The 19,190-nt window shown below is 42.2% G+C and overlaps 1 protein-coding gene across 1 annotated transcript in view; it reads right to left on the bottom strand.

Annotated features, from left to right (window-relative positions):
- Nucleotides 1–19,190, bottom strand: part of LOC139751368 (uncharacterized) — a 186,078-nt gene that overhangs the window by 66,870 nt on the left and 100,018 nt on the right. The gene's annotated exons all lie outside the window — the stretch shown is intronic.

Below are 19,190 nucleotides of genomic sequence, written 5' to 3'. Positions count from 1 at the left end.
TTGTCAACATTTCCTCACTTATTCATTCCATACGTCTAAACCCTTTCAGCATATCCTATTCTGCTCTCTCAACTGCACTCTTGTTAACACACATCTCTCTTACCCTTTCATTACTTACTTGATCAATCCAAATCACAGCATATACTGTCCTCAAACATTTCATTTCCATTACATCCATCTTTCTCCGCATAAACTTACCAACAGCTGATGCCTCATATCCAAATAATAATGTTGGGACCACTATTTCTTCAAACACACAGATAACGTTCTCACTTTCCTCACATTCTTCAGTGCTCCTAGAACATTCATCCCCTCCACTACCCTATCACTCACTTCCACTTCCATGTTTCCATTAGCTGCCGTATCTATTCCCACATATCTAAACAATTCACTTCCTTCATCTTTCTCCATTTGAACTCAAAACCTAGCCACCCCATTAAAGCAAGAAACAGCAATTAAGTATAAAAATATATGCATATTATTAATTTTATCATTATTTATTTACTTATTTATTTATTTTGCTTTGTCGCTGTCTCCCGCGTTAGCGAGGTAGCGCAAGGACACAGACGAAAGAATGGCCCAACCCACCCACATACACATGTATATACATACACATCCACACATGCAAATATACATACTTATACATCTCAATGTATACATATATATACACACAGACATATACATATATACACATGTACATAATTCATACTGTCTGCCTTTATTCACTCCCATCGCCACCTTGCCACATATGGAATAACAACCCCCTCCCCCCTCATGTGTGCGAGGTAGCACTAGGAAAAGACACCAAAGGCCCCATTCGCTCACACTCAGTCTCTAGCTGTCATGCAATAATGCACCAAAACCACAGCTCCCTTTCCACATCCAGGCCCCACAGAACTTTCCATGGTTTACCCCAGACGCTTCACATGCCCTCGTTCAATCCATTGACAGCACGTTGACCCCAGTATAGCACATCGTTCCAATTCACTCTATTCCTTGCAAGCCTTTCACCCTCCTGCATGTTCAGGCCCCGATCTCTCAAAATCTTTTTCACTCCATCTTTCCACCTCCAATTTGGTCTCCCACTTCTCCTCGTTCCCTCCACCTCTGACACATGAATCCTCTTGGTCAATCTTTCCTCACTCATTCTCTCCATGTGACCAAACCATTTCAAAACACCCTCTTCTGCTCTCTCAACCACACTCTTTTTATTTCCACACATATCTCTTACCCTTACATTACTTACTCGATCAAACCACCTCACACCACATATTGTCCTCAAACATCTCATTTCCAGCACATCCTCCCTCCTCTGCACAACTCTATCCATAGCCCAAGCCTTGCAACCATTCAACATTGTTGAAACCACTATTCCTTCAAACATACCCATTTTTGCTTTCCCAGATAATGTTCTCGACTTCCAAACATTCTTCAAGGCTCCCAGAACTTTCGCCCCCTCCCCCACCCTATGATTCACTTCCGCTTCCAAGGTTCCATCCACTGCCAAATCCACTCCCAGATATCTAAAACACTTTACTTCCTCCAGTTTTTCTCCATTCAAACTTACCTCCCAATTGACTTGACCCTCAACTCTACTGTACCTAATAACATTCCTCTTATTCACAATTACTCTCAACTTTCTTCTTTCACACACTTTACCATACTCAGTCACCAGCTTCTGCAGTTTCTCACATGAATCAGCCACCAACGCTGTATCATCAGCGAACAACAACTGACTCACTTCCCAAGCTCTCTCATCCACAAGACTGCATACTTGCCCCTCTTTCCAAAACCCTTGCATTCACCTCCCTAACAACCCCATCCATAAACAAATTAAACAACCATGGAGACATCACACACCCCTGCCGCAAACCTACATTCACTGAGAACCAATCACTTTCCTTTCTTCCTACACATACACATGCCTTACATCCTCGATAAAAACTTTTCAGTGCTTCTAACAACTTGCTTCCCACACCATATATGCTTAATACCTTCCACACAGCATCTCTATCAACTGTATCGTATGCCTTCTCCAGATCCATAAATGCTACATACAAATCCATTTGCTTTTCTAAGTATTTCTCACATACATTCTTCAAAGCAAACACCTGATCGAAACATCCTTTACCACTTCTGAAACCACAATGCTCTTCCCCAATCTGATGCTCTGTACATGCCTTCACCCTCTCAATCAATACCATCACATATAATTTACCAGGAATACTCAACAAACTTATACCTCTGTAATTTGAGCACTCACTCTTATCCCCCTTGCCTTTGTACAATGGCACTATGCAAGCATTCCGCCAATCCTCAGGCAACTCACCATCAGTCATACATACATTAAATAACCTTACCAACCACTCAACAATACAGTCACCCCCTTTTTTAACAAATTCCACTGCAATACCATCCAAACCTGCTGCCTTGCCGGCTTTCATCTTCCGCAAAGCTTTTACTATCTCTTCTCTGTTTACCAAATCATTTTCCCTAACCCTCTCACTTTGCACACCACCTCGACCAAAACACCCTATATCTGCCACTCTATCATCAAACACATTCAACAAACCTTCAAAATATTCACTCCATCTCCTTCTCACATCACCACTACTTGTTATCACCTCCCCATTAGCCCCCATCACTGAAGTTCCCATTTGCTCCCTTGTCTTACGCACTTTATTTACCTCCTTCCAAAACATCTTTTTATTCTCCCTAAAATTTAATGATACTCTCTCACCCCAACTCTCATTTGCCCTCCTTTTCACCTCTTGCACCTTTCTCCTGACCTCCTGCCTCTTTCTTTTATACATCTCCCACTCATTTGCATTTTTTCCCTGAAAAAATCGTCCAAATGCCTCTCTCTTCTCTTTCACTAATAATCTTACTTCTTCATCCCACCATTCACTACCCTTTCTAATCTGCCCACCTCCCACACTTCTCATGCTACAAGCATCTTTTGCGCATGCCATAACTGCTTCCCAAAATACATCCCATTCCTCCCCCACTCCTCTTACCTCCTTTGTTCTCACCTTTTTCCATTCTGTACTCAGTCTCTCCTGGTACTTCCTCACACAAGTCTCCTTCCCAAGCTCACTTACTCTCACCACTCTCTTCACCCCAACATTCTCTCTTCTTTTCTGAAAACCTCTACAAATCTTCACCTTCCCTCCACAAGATAATGATCAGACATCCCTTCAGTTGCAACTCTCGGCACATTAACATCCAAAAGTCTCTCTTTCACATGCCTATCAATTGACACGTAATCCAATAACTCTCTCTGGCCATCTCTCCTACTTACATACATATACTTATGTATATCTCGCTTTTTAAACCAGGTACTCTCAATCACCAGTCCTTTTTCAGCACATAAATCTACAAGCTCTTCACCATTTCCATTTACAACACTGAACGCTCCATGTATACCAATTATTCCCTCAACTGCCACATTTCTCACCTTTGCATTCAAATCACCCATCACTATAACCCGGTCTTGTGCATCTAAACCACTAACACATTCATTCAGCTGCTCCCAAAACACTTGCCTCTTATGATCTTTCTTCTCATGCCCATGTGCATATGCACCAATAATCACCCATCTCTCTCCATCAACTTTCAGTTTTACCCATATCAATCAAGAGTTTACTTTCTTACACTTTACCACATACTCCCACCACTCCTGTTTCAGGAGTACTGCTACTCCTTCCCTTGCTCTTGTCCTCTCACTAACCCCTGACTTTACTCCCAAGATATTCCCAAACCAATCTTCCCCTTTACCCTTGAGCTTCGTTTCACTCAGAGCCAAAACATCTAGGTTCCTTTCCTCATACATACTACCTATCTCTCCTTTTTTCTCATCTTGGTTACATCCACATACATTTAGACACCCTAATCTGAGCCTTCGAGGAGGATGAGCACTCCCTGTGTGACCCCTTCTTCTGTTTCCCCTTTTAGAAAGTTAAAATACAAGGAGGGGAGGGTTTCTAGCCCCCCGCTCCCGTCCCCTTTAGTCGCCTTCTACGACACGTGAGGTATGCATAGGAAGTATTCTTTCTCGCCTATCCCCAGGGATAGGGGATGTAGTGCAGTAGTGCAAGGAAACAGATGAAGAATGGCCCAAACACTCATATACACACATATACATATAAACACCCATACACACACATTTACATACATATATCAACTTATACATAAATATACATACACAGACATATACATATATACACAAGTAAATATTCACACTTGCTTCCTTCATCTATTCCCATAGCTACCCCATCACACAGGAAATAGAAGCCCCCACAGCGAGGTAGCGCTAAGAAAAAACAAATAAGGCCACATTTGCTCACACTCAATCTCTAGCTGTCATGTGTAATGCACTGAAACCATAGCTACCTTTCCACATCCAGGCCCTACAGACCTTTCTATGGTTTACCCCAGATGCTTCACATGCCTTGGTTCAGTCCACTGACAGCACATCGATACCACATCATTCCAATTCACTCTATTCCTTACATGCCTTTCACACTCCTGCATGCTCAAGCCCCGATCCCTCAAAATCTTTATCACTCCATCCTTCCATCTCCAATTTGGTCTCCTGCTTCTCCTTCCCTCCACCTCTGACTCATATATCCTATTTGTCAATCTTTCCTCACTCATTCTCTCCATGTGACCAAACCATTTCAACACACCCTCTTCTGTTCTCTCAACCACACTCTTTTTATTACCACACATTTCTCTTATGCTTTCATTACTTACTCGACCAAACCACCTCACACCACATATTGACCTCAAACATTTCATTTTCAACACATCCACCCTTCTCCACACAACCCTATCTATAGCCCATGCTTCGCAACTATATAACACTGTAGGAACCACTATTCCTTCAAACATACCCATTTTTGCTCTCCGAGAAAACGTTCTCATCTTCCACACATTCTTCAACACTCCCAGAACCTTCACCCTCTCACCCACCCCATGACTCACTTCTGCTTCAATGGTTCCATCTGCTACTAATTCCACTCCCAGATATCTAAAACACTTCACTTCCTCCAGTTTTTCTCCATTCAAATTTACCTCTCGATTAACTTGTCCCTCAACCCTACTGAACCTAATCACCTTGCTCTTATTCACATTTACTCTCAACTTTCTCCTTTAACGCACTTTAGTAAACATAGTATGTTTGAAGGAATAGTGGTTCCAACAATGTTGTATGGTTGCGAGGCACAGGCTATGGATAGAGTTGTGCGCAGGAGGGTGGATGTGCTGGAAATGAGATGTTTGAGGACAATATGTGGTGTGAGGTGGTTTGATCGAGTAAGTAATGCAAGGGTAAGAGAGATGTGTGGAAATAAAAAGAGCGTGGTTGAGAGAGCAGAAGAGGGTGTTTTGAAATGGTTTGGTCACATGGAGAGAATGAGTGAGGAAAGATTGACCAAGAGGATATATGTGTCGGAGGTGGAGGGAACGAGGAGAAGAGGGAGACCAAATTGGAGGTGGAAAGATGGAGTGAAAAAGATTTTGTGTGATCGGGGCCTGAACATGCAGGAGGGTGAAAGGAGGGCAAAGAATAGAGTGAATTGGATCGATGTGGTATACCGGGGTTGACGTGCTGTCAATGGATTGAATCAGGGCATGTGAAGCGTCTGGGGTAAACCATGGAAAGTTGTGTGGGGCCTGGATGTGGAAAGGGAACTGTGGTTTCGGGCATTACTGCATGACAGCTGGAGACTGAGTGTGAGTGAATGGGGCCTTTGTTGTCTTTTTCTGGCGCTGCCTCGCGCACATGAGGGGGGAGGGGGATGTTATTCCGTGTGTGGCGGGGTGGCAATGGGGGTGAGTACGGGCAGACAGTGTAAATTGTGTGCATGTGTGCATATGTATGTGTCTGTGTGTGTATATATGTGTGTACGTTGGGATGTGTGGGTGTGTATGTTTGCGTGTGTGGACGTGTGTGTGTGTGCATGTGTGTGGGGGTGGGTTGGGCCATTTCTTTTGTCTGTTTCCTTGAGCTACCTTGCAGGCGTGGGAGACAGCGACAAAGCAAAATAATAAATAAATATACCAAACATAGGCACCAGCTTCTGCAGTTTCTCACCCAAATCAGTCACCAGCACTGTATCATCAGTGAACAACAACTGACTCACTTCCCAGGCCCTCTCATCCACAACAGACTGCATACTTGTCCCTCTCTCCAAAAGTCTTGCGTTCACCTCCCTAACCACCCCATCCATAAACAAATTAAACAACCATGGAGAAATCATGCACCCCTGCCACAAACCAACATTCACTGGGAACAAATCACTCTCCTCTCTTACCACTCATGGACATGCCTTACATCATTGGTAAAAACGTTTCATTGCTTCTAGCAACTTACCTCCCACACCACATACTCTTAAAACCTTATACAAAACATCTCTATCAACCCTATCATATGCCTTTTCTAGATCCATAAGTACAACACACAAATCCATCTGTTTTTCCAAGTATTTCTCACATACATTTTTCAAAGCAAATACCTGATCCACACATCCTCTACCACTTCTGAAACCACACTGCTCTTCCCCAATCTAATGCTCTGTACATGCCTTCACCTTCTCAATCAATACCCTCACATATAATTTCCCAAGAATATATGTTTATATGCTTATGTATGTATTTGTGTATATGAGTGGATGGGCAATTATTCATCTGGTTTCCCTGTGCTACCCCGCTAATGCGAGAAACGGTTAACGGGTATGAAAAATACATATTCATAGAGCTGATAGAGATGCTTTGTGGAAGGTATTAAGAGTACATGGTGTGGGAGGTAAGTTGCTACAAGCAGTGAAAAGTTTTTATCAAGGATGTAAGGCATGTGTATGAGTAGGAGGAGAGGAAAATGATTGGTTCCCAGTGAATGTCAGTTTGCGGCAGAGGTGTGTGATGTCTCCGTGGTTGTTTGATCTGTTTATGGATGGGGTTGTTAGGGAGGTGAATGCAAGAGTTTTGGAGAGAGGGGAAAGCATGCAGTCTATTGTGCAGGAGAGGGCCTGGGAAGTGAATCAGTTGTTGTTCACTGATGATACAGTGCTGATGGCTGATTCAGGTTAGAAGCTGCAGAAGTGGGTGACTAAGTTTGGTAAAGAGTGTGAAAGAAGAAAGTTGAGAGAAAATGTGAATAAGAGCAAGGTTGTTAGGTTCAGTAGGGTTGAGGGACAAGATAATTGGAAGGTAATGTAAGTTTGAATGGAGAAAAACTGGAGGAAATGAAGTGTTTTAGATATCTGGGAGTGGATTTAGCAGTGGATGGAACCATGGAAGCAGAAGTGAGTCACAGGGTAGGGGAGGGGGCGAAGGTTCTGGGAGTGTTGAAGAATTTGTGGAAGACAAGAACGTTATCTCGGAGCAAAAATGGGTATGTTTGAAGGAACAATGCAGATTTGGTTAACAAGCTTAACAATATCAATGTTAATTTTGATTTCAAATTTGTTAGCTTTGGTATTTCCTCACTGTTCACAAAAGTTCCAATTGATGAGCTTTTCAAATATCTATATGATGTTTTGGATGATATTCATTTACCTGTTCCATAGTCTGTTTTCACTGGTGATAAAATTGGGTATAAAGGACTGAATTTCAATTCAATGGAGAATATTATGCTCAAATATTTGGTATGGCAATGGGTAGCCCTCTTTCACCAGAACTAAGTAATCTTTATTTGGAATTCTTTGAAACAATATTACTAAAAGATATCTGACCATCTTATGCAATTTGGTTTAGGTATGTAGATGATGTTCTTTGTGTTTGGCCAACAAATGAAAATTTACAAACATTTCTCCCCTTAATTAACAATTTAGTACCTTCCATCAAATTTACTGTAGAAAATGAAAATAATGGTATGTTACCATATTTAGATTGCATGATCCACAGGCAAGGAAACAAGTTTAAGATTAGCATATACAGAAAACCTATCAATGTACGCTCATATATCCATTATTACTTATCTCAACATGACAATTAAATTATCATCATTTCAATCAATGTTCCATAGGGCATTACATATTTGCAGACCAGAGATTATTAATGATGAGTTTGAGAATATATGCCTTGTTTAATCAAATTGATAACTAAGATCATTGTACTGACTGGAGTAATACCATCTTAGTTATTAACTCTAACTCCTGTACCAAGAGAAATATCATTGAATCTTCTATTATTAAAAACACAAAGAATTATAACCTTAATATTAGTGAGGGTTTATACAAATTGGATCGCTTATCTTTAATAATATTTGCAAACAATTCCCCTTCTTGTCCACATAATAAGTTTATGATATGCTCGTTGTCTGTCTTGGACAATCACTTGTTTACCAAATGGCATCCTAGCTACATCTCTTCATTAAATATCAACTGACATATATTTCTTTCTTGTACCTCCCCTGACTTGATTATTACACAAAATACACTTGGTAACTTATCGTGTTTCATTTTCCCTGTGGACTCATATACTTGATCGTGTGCAAAATTGTGATCCTTTCCAATATATATATATGTATATATATATTAGTCGTCTTTCAGATATCTGGGAGTGGATTTGGCAGCAGATGGAACCATGGAAGTGGAAGTGAATCATAGGGTGGGGGAGGGGGCGAAAATTCTGAGAGCATTGAAGAATGTATGGAAGTCGAGAACATTATCTCGGAAAGCAAAAATGGGTATGCTTGAAGGAATAGCGGTTCCAACAATGTTATATGGTTGCGAGGCGTGGGATATGGATAGAGTTGTGCGCTTGAGGGTGGATGTGCTGGAAATGAGATGTTTGAGAACAATATGTGGTGTGAGGTGGTTTGATCGAGTAAGTAATGATAGGGTAAGAGAGATGTGTGGTAATAAAAAGAGTGTGGTTGAGAGAGCAGAAGAGGGTGTTTTGAAATGGTTTGGTCACATGGAGAGAATAAGTGAGGAAAGATTAACCAAGAGGATGTATGTGGCAGAGGTGGAGGGAACGAGGAGAAGTGGGAGACCAAATTGGGGGTGGAAAGATGGAGTAAAAAGATTTTGAGTGATCGGGGCCTGAACATGCAGGAGGGTGAAAGGCGTGCAAGGAATAGAGTAAATTGGAACGATGTGGTATACCGGGGTCGACGGGCTGTCAATAGATTAAACCAGGGCATGTGAAGCATCTGGGGTAAACCAAGGAAAGTTCTGTGGGGCCTGGATGTGGAAAGGCAGCTGTGGTTTCGGTGCATTATTACATGACAGCTAGAGACTGAGTGGGAATGAATTATGCCTTTGTTATCTTTTCCTAGCACTTCCTCGCACACATGGGGGGGAGGAGGTTGTTATTTCATGTGTGGCAAGGTGGCAATGGGAATGAATAAAGGCAGACAGTATGAATTATGTACATGTGTATATATGTATATGTCTGTGTGTGTATATATATGTATACGTTGAGATGTATAGGTATTTATATTTGCTTGTGTGGACGTGTATGTATATACATGTGTATGTGGGTGGGTGGGTCATTCTTTCGTCTGTTTCCTTGCGCTACCTCGCTAACACGGGAGACAGCGACAAAGCAAAATAAATAAATAAATAAATATATACTAGTCATAGAAGGCGACTAAAGGGAATGGGAGCGGGGGGGCTGGAAACCCTCCCCTCCCTGTATTTTAGCTTTCTTAAAGGGGAAAGAGAAGAAGGAATCACACAGGGAGTGCTCATCCTCCTCGAAGGCTCAGATTGGGGTGTCTAAATGCGTGTGGATGTAACCAAGATGAGAAAAAAGGAGAGATAGGTAGTATGTTTGAGGAAAGGAACCTGGATGTTTTGGCTCTGAGTGAAAAGAAGCTCAAGGGTAAAGGGGAAGAGTGCTTTGGGAATATCTTCAGAGTAAAGTCAGGGGTTAGACAAGAGCAAAGAAAGGAGTAACACTACTCCTGAAACAGAAGTGGTGAGAGTATGACACAATGTAAAAAGTAAACTCTAAATTGATATGGGTAAAACTGTAAGTGGATGGAGAGAGATGGGTAATTATTGGTGCATATGCACCTGGGTATTAGAAGAAAGATCATAAGAGGCAAGTGTTTTGGGAGCAGCTGAGAGAGTGTGTTAGTAGTTTTGATGCATGAGACCGGGTTATAGTGATGGGTGATTTGAATGCAAAGGTGAGTAATGTGGCAGTTCAGGGAATAATTGGTGTACATGGAGTGTTCAGTGTTGTAAATGGAAATGGTGAAGAGCTTGTAGACTTATGTGCTGAAAAAGGACTGGTGATTGGGAATACCTGGTCTAAAAACAGATATAAAAAAGTTTACGTATGTAAGCAGGAGAGATGGCCAGAGAGCGTTATTGGATTACGTGTAAATTGATAGGCGCATGAAAGAAAGAGTTTTGGACATTAATGTGCTGAAAGGTGCAACTGGAGGGATGTCTGATCATTATCTTGTGGAGGCGAAGGTGAATATTTGTAGGGGTTTTCAAAGAAGAGAAAAAATTGGGGTGAAGAGAGTGGTGAGAGTATGTGAGCTTGGGAAAGAGGCTTGTGTGAGGAAGTACCAGGAGAGACTGAGCACAGAATGGAAAAAGGTGAGAACAAAGGATGTAAGGGAGTAGGGGAGGAATGGGATGAATTTAGGGAAGCAGTGATGGCTTGCGCAAAAGATGCTTGTGGCAAGAGAAGCATGGGAGATGGGCAGATTAGAAAGGGTAGTGAGTGGTGGGATGAAGAAGTAAGATTATTAGTGAAAGAGAAGAGATAGGCGTTTGGACGATTTTTGCAGGGAAATAGTGCAAATGACTGGGAGATGTATAAAAGAAAGGGGCAGGAGGTCAAGAGAAAGGTGCAAGAGGTGAAAAAGAAGGCAAATGAGAGTTGGGGTGAGAGAGTATCATTAAATTTTAAGGAGAATGAAAAGATGTTTTGGAAGGAGGTAAATCAAGTGCGTGAGACAAGGGAACAAATGGGAACTTCAGTGATGGGGGCTAATGGGGAGGTGATAACAAGTAGTGGTGATGTGAGAAGGAGATGGAATGAGTATTCTGAAGGTTTGTTGAATGTGTTTGATGACAGAGTGGCAGATAAAGGGTGTTTTGGTCGAGGTGGTGTGCAAAGTGAGAGGGTTAGGGAGAATGATTTGGTAAACAGAGAAGAGGTAGTAAAAATTTTGCGGAAGATGAAAGACGGCAAGGCAGCAGGTTTGGATGGTATTGCATTGGAATTTATTAAAAAAGGGGTGACTGTATTGATGACTGGTTGTTAAGATTATTTAATGTATGTATGACTCATGGTGAGGTCCCTGAGGATTGGAGGAATGCCTGCATAGTACTATGCCACTGTACAAAGGTAAAGGGGATAAAAGTGAGTGTTCAAATTACAGAGGTATAAGTGTGTTGAGTATTCATGGGAAATTATATAGGAGGGTATTGATTAAGAGGATGAAGGCATGTACAGAGCATCAGGTTGGAGAAGCGCAGTGTGGTTTCAGAAGTGGTAGAGGGTGTGTGGATCAGATGTTTGCTTTGAAGAATGTATGTGAGAAATACTTAGAAAAGCAAATGGATTTGTATGTAGCATTTGTGGATCTGGAGAAGGCATATGATAGAGTTGATAGAGATGCTGTGTGGAAGGTATTAAGAATATATGGCGTGGGGGCCAAGTTGTTAGAAGCAGTGAAAAGTTTTTATTGTGGATATAAGGCATGTGAACGTGTAGGAAGAGAGGAAAGTGATTGGTTCTCAGTGAATGTTGGTTTGCGGCAGGAATGCGTGATGTCTCTATGGTTGTTTAATTTGTTCATGAATGGGGTTGTTAGGGAGGTGAATGCAAGAGTTTTGGAAAGAGGGGCAAGTATGCAGTCTGTTATGATGAGAGAGCTTAGGAAGTGAGTCAGTTGTTGTTCGCTGATGATACAGCACTGGTGGCTAATTCGTATGAGAAACTGCAAAACCTGGTGACTGAGTTTGGTAAAGTGTGTGAAAGGAGAAAGCTGAGAATAAATGTGAATAAGAGCAAGGTTATTAGGTACAGTAGGGTTGAGGGACAAGTCAATTGGGAGGCAAGTTTGAATGGAGAGAAACTGCAGGAAGTGAAGTGTTTTAGATATCTGGGAGTGGATTTGGCAGCGGATGAAATCATGGAAGCAGAAGTGAATCATAGGGTGGTGGAGGGGGCAAAAGTTCTGGGAGCGCTGAAGAATGTGTGGAAGTGGAGTGTAGTTGAGAGAGCAGAAGAGGGTGTTTTGAAATGGTTTAGTCACATAAATATATATAAATAAAAATTTTTTTTATATTATTATACTTTGTCGCTGTCTCCCGCATTAGCATGGAAGCGCAAGGAAACAGATGAAAAAATGGCCCAACCCACCCACATGTATATGCATACACGTCCACACACGAACATATACATACCTAAACATCTCAATGTATACATATATATATATATATATACACACACAGACATATACATATATACACATGTACATAATTCATACTGTCTGCCCTTATTCATTCCCGTCGCCACCCCGCTAAACATGAAATGACAACCCCCCCCCTTCCCCCACATGTGCACGAGGTAGCGCTAGGAAAATAAAACAAAGGACACATTTGCTCACACTCAGTCTGTAGCTGTCATGTATAATGCACCGAAACCATAGCTCCCTTTCCACATCAAGGCCACAAAAAACTTTCAATGGTTTACCTCAGATGCTTCACATGCCCTGCTTCAATCTACTGAATATACTTCGACCCCGGTATAGCACATCATTCCAATTCACTCTATTCGAAGCACACCTTTCACCCTCCTGCATGTTCAGGCCCCGATCACTCAAAATCATTTTCACCCCATCTTTCCACCTCCAATTTGGTCTCCCACTTCTCCTCGTTCCCTCCACCTCTGACACATATATCCTCTTTGTCAATCTTTCCTCACTCATTCTCTCCATGTGCCCAAACCATTTCAAAACACCCTTTTCTGCTCTCTCAACCACACTCTTTTTATTACCACACACCTCTCTTACCCTTTCATTACTTACTCGATCAAACCACCTCACACTACATATTGTCCTCAAACATCTCATTTCCAGCACATCCACCCACCTCCACATAACTCTATACATAGCCCACGCCTCGCAACCATATAATATTGGTGGAACCACTATTCCTTCAAACATATCAATTTTTGCTTTACAAAATAACGTTCTCGACTACCACACATTCTTCAACGCTCCCAGAACTTTCGCCCCCTCCCCCACCCTATGATTCACTTCCACTTCCATGGTTCCATCCGCTGCCAAATCCACTCCCAGATATCTAAAACACTTTACTTCCTCCAGTTTTTCTCCATTCAAACTTACATCCCAATTGAATTGCCCCTCAACCCTACTATACCTAATAACCTTGCTCTTATTCACATTTACTCTCAGCTTTCTTCTTTCACACTCTTTACCAAACACAGTCACCAGCTTCTTCAGTTTCTCACCTGATTCAGCCACCAGTGCTGTATCATCAGCAAACAACAACTGACTCATTTCCCAAGCTCTCTCATCCACAACAGACTGCATACTTGCCCCTCTTTCCAAAACTCTTGCATTCACCTCCCTAACAACTCCATCCATAAACAAAATGAACAGCCATGGAGAAATCAAGCACCTCTGCCACAAACCAGTATTCACTGAGAACCAATCACTTTCCTCTTTTCCTACTCATACACATGCCTTATATCCTCAATAAAAACTTTTCACTGCTTCTAACAACTTACCTCCCACACCATATATTCTTAATACCTTCCACAGAGCATCTCTATCAACTCTATCATATGCCTTCTCAGATCCATAAATGCTACATACAAATCCATTTGCTTTTCTAAGTATTTTTCACATACATTCTTCAAAGTAAACACCTGATCCACACATCCTCTACCACTTCTGAAACCACACTGCTCTTCCCCAATCTGATGCTCTGTAAATACCTTCACCCTCTCAATCAATTCCCTGCCATATAATTTCCCAGGAATACTCAACAAACTTATACCTCTGTAATTTGAGCACTCACTCTTATCCTGTTTCCCTTTGCACAATGGCACTATGCAAGCATTCCGCCAATCCTCAGGCACCTCACCATGAGTCATACATCCTTTAAATAACCTTACCAACCAGTCAACAATACAGTCACCCACTTTTTTAATAAATTCCACTGCAATACCATCCAAACCTCCTGCCTTGCCAGCTTTCATCTTCCGCAAAGCTTTTACTCCCTCTTCTCTGTTTACCAAATCATTCTCCCTAACCCTCTCACTTTGCACACCACCTCGACCAAAACACCCTACATCTACCACTCTACCTCCACCAAAACACCCTACATCTACCACTCTATCATCAAACACATTCAACAAACCTTCCAAATACTCACTCCATCTCTTCTCACATAACCACTACTTGTTATCACCTCCCCATTAGCCCCCTCCACTGATGTTCCCATTTGTTTCTCTGTCTTATGCACTTTATTTACGTTCTTCCAAAACATCTTTTTATTCTCCCTAAAATTCAATGATCCTCTCTCATCCCAACTCTCATTTGCCCTCTTTTTCACCTCTTGCACCTTTCGCTTGACCTCCTGCCTCTTTCCATTATGCATCTCCCAGTCATTTGCATTATTTATTTGCAAAAATCGTCCAAATGCCCCTCTCTTCTCTTTCACTAATAATCTTACTTTTTCATCCCACCATTCACTACCCTTTCTAATCTGCCCACCTCCCACACTTCTCATGCCATCAAGGCTTCCCTAAATACATCCCATTCCTCCCCCACTCACCTTACGTTGTTTGTTCTCACCTTTTTCCATTCTGTGCTGTCTCTCCTGGTACTTCCTCACAAAAGTCTCCTTCCAAAGCTTACTTACTCTCACCATTCTCTTCACCATATTCTCTCTTCTTTTCTGAAAACCTCTACATATCTTCATCTTCGCCTCCACAAGATAATGATCAGACATCCCTCCAGTTGCATCTCTCAGCATATTAACATCCAAAAGTATCTCTCTTGTGCCCCTATCAATTAACACGTAATCCAATAACGCTCTCTGGCCATGTCTCCTACTTACATATGTATACTTATGTATATCCCTGAGGATAGGGGAGAAAGAATACTTCCCACGCATTCCTCACAGGTCGTAGAAGGCGACTAAAGGGGGGGCCAGAAACCCTCCCGTCCTTGTATTTTAACTTTCTAAAATGGGAAACAGAAGGAGTCACGTGAGGAGTGCTCATCCTCCTCGAAGGCTCAGATTGGGGTGTCTAAATGTGTGTAGATGTAACCAAGATGAGAAAAAAGGGGAGATGGGTAGTATGTTTGAGGAAAGGAACCCGGATGTTTTGGCTCTGAGTGAAAAGAAGCTCAAGGGTAAAGGGGAAGAGTGGTTATGGAATGTCTTGGGAGTAAAGTCAGGGGTTAGTGAGAGGATAAGAGCAAGGGAAGGAGTAGCACTATCCTGAATCAGGAGTGGTGGGAGTATGATAGAGTCTAAGAAAGTAAATTCTAGATTTATATGGGTAAAACTGAAAGTTGATGGAGAGAGATGGGTGATTATTGGTGCACATGCACCTGGGCATGAGAAGAAAGATCATGAGAGGCAAGTGTTTTGGGAGCAGCTGAATGAGTGTGTTAGTGGTTTTGATGCACAAGACCGGGTTATAGTGATGGGTGATTTGAATGCAAAGGTGAGTAATGTGGCAGTTGAGGGAATAATCGGTATACATAGAGTGTTCAGTGTTGTAAATGGAAATGATGAAGAGCTTGTAGATTTATGTGCTGAAAAATGACTGGTGATTGGGAATACCTGGTTTGAAAAGCGAGATATACATAAGTATACGTATGTAAGAAGGAGAGATGGCCAGAGAGCGTTATTGGATTACGTGTTGATAGACACACGAAAGAGAGACTTTTGGATGTTAATGTGCTGAGAGGTGCAACTGGAGGGATGTCTGATCATTATCTTGTGGAGGCGAAGGTGAAGATTTGTGGGGGTTTTCAGAAAAGAAGAGAGAATGTTGGGGTGAAGAGAGTGGTGAGAGTAAGTGAGCTTGGGAAGGAGACTTAAGTGAGGAAGTACCAGGAGAGACTGAGCACAGAATGGAAAAAGGTGAGAACAAAGGAGGTAAGAGGAGTGGGGGAGGAATGGGATGTATTTAGGGAAGCAGTGATGGCTTGCGCAAAAGATGCTTGTGGCATGAGAAGCGTGGGAGGCGGGTTGATTAGAAAAGGTAGTGAGTGGTGGGATGAAGAAGTAAGATTATTAGTGAAAGAAAAGAGAGAGGCATTTGGACAATTTTTGCAGGGAAAAAATGCAAATGAGTGGGAGAGGTATAAAAGAAAGAGGCAGGAGGTCAAGAGAAAGGTGCAAGAGGTGAAAAAGAGGGCAAATGAGAGTTGGGGAGAGAGAGTATCATTAAATTTCAGGAAGAATAAAAAGATGTTTTAGAAGGAGGTAAATAAAGTGCGTAAGACAAGGGAGCAAATGGGAACTTCAGTGAAGGGGGCTAATGGGGAGGTGATAACAAGTAGTGGTGATGTGTGAAGGAGATGGAGTGAGTATTTTGAAGGTTTGTAGAATGTGTTTGATGATAGAGTGGCAGATATAGGGTGTTTTGGTTGAGGTGGTGTGCAAAGTGAGTAGGTTAGGGAAAATGATTTGGTAAATAGAGAATAGGTAGCAAAAGCTTTACGGAAGATGAAAGCCGGCAAGGCAGCAGGTTTGGATGGTATTCCAGTGGAATTTATCAAAAAAGGGGGTGACTGTATTATTCACAGGTTGGTAAGGTTATTTAATGTATGTATGTTTCATGGTGAGGTGCCTGAGGATTGGCGGAATGCATGCATAGTGCCAGTGTACAAAGGCAAAGGGGATAAGAGTGAGCGCTCAAATTCCAGAGGTATAAGTTTGTTGAGTATTCCTGGGAAATTATAGGAAAGGGTATTGATTGAGAGGGTGAAGGCATGTACAGAGCATCAGATTGCTGAAGAGCAGTGTAGTTTCAGAAGTGGTAGATGATGTGTGGATCAGGTGTTTGCTTTGAAGAATGTATGTGAGAAATACTTAGAAAAGCAAATGGATTTGTATGTAGCATTTATGGATCTAGAGAAAGCATATGATAGAGTTGACAGAGATGCTCTGTGGAAGGTTTTAAGAATATATGGTGTGGGAGGCAAGTTGTTAGAAGCAGTGAAAAGTTTTTATCGAGGATGTAAGGCATGTGTACGTGTAGGAAGAGAGGAAAGTGACTGGTTCTCAGTGAATGTAGGTTTGCAGCAGGGGTGTGTGATGTCTCCATGGTTGTTTAATTTGTTTATGGATGGGGTTGTTAGGGAGGTGAATGCAAGAGTTTTGGAAAGAGGGGCAAGTATGCAGTCTGTTGTGGATGAGAGAGCTTGGGAAGTGAGTCAGTTGTTGTTCGCTGATGATACAGTGCTGGTGGCTGATTCATGTAAGAAAGTGCAGAAGCTGGTGACTGAGTTTGGTAAAGTGTGTGAAAGAAGAAAGTTAAGAGTAAATGTGAATAAGAGCAAGGTTATTAGGTACAGTAGGGTTGAGGGTCAAGTCAACTGGGAGGTAAGTTTGAATGGAGAAAAACTGCAGGAAGTAAAGTGATTTAGATATCTGGGAGTGGATCGGGCAGCAGATGGAACCATGGAAGTGGAAGTGAATCATAGGGTGGGGGAGGAGGCGAAAATTCTGGGAGCATTGAAGAATGTGTGGAAGTCGAGAACAATATCTCGGAAAGCAAAAATGGGTATGTTTGAAGGAATAGTGGTTCCAACAATGTTGTATGGTTGCGAGGCGTGGGCTATGGATAGAGTTGTGCGCAGGAGGGTGGATGTGCTGGAAATGAAATGTTTGAGGACAATATGTGGTGTGAGGTGGTTTGATCGAGTAAGTAATGTAAGGGTAAGAGAGATGTGTGGAAATAAAAAGAGTGTGGTTGAGAGAGTGGAAGAGGGTGTTTTGAAATGGTTTGGTCACATGGAGAGAATGAGTGAGGAAAGATTGACTAAGTGGATATATGTGTCAGAGGTGGAGGGAACGAGGAGAAGTGGGACACCAAATTGGAGGTGGAAGGATGGAGTGAAAAAGATTTTGAGTGATCGGGGCCTGAACATGCAGGAGGGTGAAAGGTGTGCAAGGAATAGAGTGAATTGGAACAATGTGGTATACCGGGGTCGACGTGCTGTCAGTGGATTGAACCAGGGCATGTGAAGCGTCTGGGGGTAAACCATGGAAAGTTCTGTGGGGCCTGGATGTGGAAAGGGAGCTGTGGCTTCAGTGCATTATTACATGACAGCTAGAAACTGAGTGTGTACGAATGGGGCCTTTGTTGTCTTTTCCTAGCGCTACCTCGCACACATGAGGGGGGGGGTGTTATTCCATGTGTTGCGGGGTGGCGATGGAAGCAAATAAAGGCAGACAGTATGAATTACGTACATGTGTATAAATGTATATGTCTGTGTGTGTATATATATGTGTTTATTGAGATGTATAGGTATGTATATTTGCATGTGTGGATGTGTATGTATATACATGTGTATGTGGGCGGGTTGGGCCATTCTTTCGTCTGTTTCTTTGCGCTACCTCGCTAATGCAGGAGACAGCGACAAAACAAAATAAATATGTATATCTGTATTTTCAAACTAGGTATTCCCAATCACCAGTCCTATTTTAGCAAATAAATCTATCCCTGGGGATAGGGGAGAAAGAATACTTCCCACGCATTCCTCACGTGTCGTACAAGGCGACTAAAGGGGACGGGAGCGGGTGGCCAGAAACACTCCCCTCCTTGTATTTTGACTTTCTAAAAGGGGAAACAGAAGGAGTCACGCGGGGAGTGCTCATCCTCCTCGAAGGCTCAGATTGGGGTGTCTAAATGTGTGTGGATGTAACCAAGATGAGAAAAAAGTAGCAATAGGTAGTATGTTTGAGGAGAGGAACCTGGATGTTTTGGCTCTGAGTGAAACGAAGCTCAAGGGTAAAGTGGAAGAGTGGTTAAGGAATGTCTTGGGAGTAAAGTCAGGGGTTAGTGAGAGGACAAGAGCAAGGGAAGGAGCAGCACTACTCCTGAAACAGGAGTGGTGGGAGTATGTGATAGAGTATATAAGATATATAAGAAAGTAAATTCTAGATTGATATGGGTAAAACTGAAAGTTGATGGAGAGAGATGGGTGATTATTG

This window comes from Panulirus ornatus, chromosome 11 (genome assembly GCF_036320965.1).
Source record: "Panulirus ornatus isolate Po-2019 chromosome 11, ASM3632096v1, whole genome shotgun sequence".
NCBI classification, from domain to species: domain Eukaryota; kingdom Metazoa; phylum Arthropoda; class Malacostraca; order Decapoda; family Palinuridae; genus Panulirus; species Panulirus ornatus.
Note: the sequence above shows the minus strand (reverse complement) of the source record. Positions and strands in the feature narration are given on the sequence as shown.